Genomic DNA, 1463 nt, shown 5'->3' with positions numbered 1-1463 from the left:
ACACTACACTTCAAAATGAAATATGAGTTGCAAAGAACCGGCAACCGACCTTCATGGAACCGGACGAGGTGACATGGAGTGAGCGGGTGGGTTCGTGATGAAGAACCGTCGACACTACACTTTGAACTAAAATACGAGTTGCAAAGAACCGACAACCTACCTTGACGGAACCGGACGAGGTGACATGGAGTGAGTAGGTTGGTTCGCGATGAAGAACAGTCGAAACTACACTTTGAACCGAAATACGAGTTGCAAAGAACCGACATCCGACCTTCACGGAGCCGGACAATGTGACATGGAGTGAGTGGGTGGGTTCCCGATGAAGAACCATCAAAACTACACCTCGAACTGAAATACGAATTGCAAAGAACCGACATCCGACTTTCACGGAGGTCCAAAGGAGGAGGCTTGACCTCGAGGCGGAGAAGCAAGCCAAGAAGCTTGCAATGGAAGCGGAGAAGCAAGCCAAGATGCTCGAGATCGAGGCCGCCAATGCCAAGAACAAGGCAAAAGAAGTGGCGCTCGCTAGCATGATGGCGAGGGTGAAGATCATGAAGGTGGACCTGAACACCGTATCTCCGAGGAAGAGGCCATGGTTCGAGAAGATGTAGGCCGACATGCTCAAGTTCGGCAACGAGTGATCTATGGCGGAGAGTGTCCCCCTTCTTTGTATGCTGGCAAGTATGCTGGCATGACCACGGCCGAGATGGCGTGGTCGAATTCCCATCCCTTTTGTGTGCTGGCATGTGTGCTAGCCGCTGACAAATGCGTCGGCGTGAACAAGGTAAAAGGAACCTGCTGTCGTCCGGGCCTCAAGCCCCAGGAGGAGCAGCCGAGCACGCGTAGGAGCCCTGCGAGGGAGCACCCGGACACGAGCTCTAGCAAGCCTTGCGAGGGAGCGCCCGGACACGAGCTCCAGCGCCAACGCCGCCGGTTGCTCCACCGCGGGCAACGGGATGACGGCAGGCACGCTGGTGCAGGAGGGCCGGAGGTGGCGACCAGCGCCGGTGGCCTCGCCGGTGAGTGCGGCGGCGGCCTGCGCAGGTGGCCTCAATCCCCATTGCGGCGCATTGTGGAGGTAGAAGTCACAGTCGCTGATACATGGGACCAGGGCGGACATGAGCGGACGAGAGTGGGCGACGGGAGCGTTCACTTTTGTACATCGCGGACCCATTTATGCTTTAAATTTTGGCATAGTTTGGGTCGCGACACACAACACGCGGACGCTTTTTCCGTTTTGGGTCATCCCATTAGGCCAATTTTTCTCTCCGGATAACCCGCACGGACAAAATGGGTCGGTGGGTTGGAATTGCTCTTACTAGATTAAGTCTACATTTTGTGTGAGCGAGAACCTTCAACCCATTCGACACCTCATTTTTAGCGAGCAATGACATGCACCCACCTAAACACACGCTCACGCACATACTCATCCATCCGCTCACGCGGAGGAAGATGACATGAGC

Source organism: Triticum dicoccoides, chromosome 6A, assembly GCF_002162155.2.
Source record: "Triticum dicoccoides isolate Atlit2015 ecotype Zavitan chromosome 6A, WEW_v2.0, whole genome shotgun sequence".
NCBI classification, from domain to species: Eukaryota; Viridiplantae; Streptophyta; class Magnoliopsida; order Poales; family Poaceae; genus Triticum; species Triticum dicoccoides.
This window is presented reverse-complemented; position numbering follows the sequence as displayed.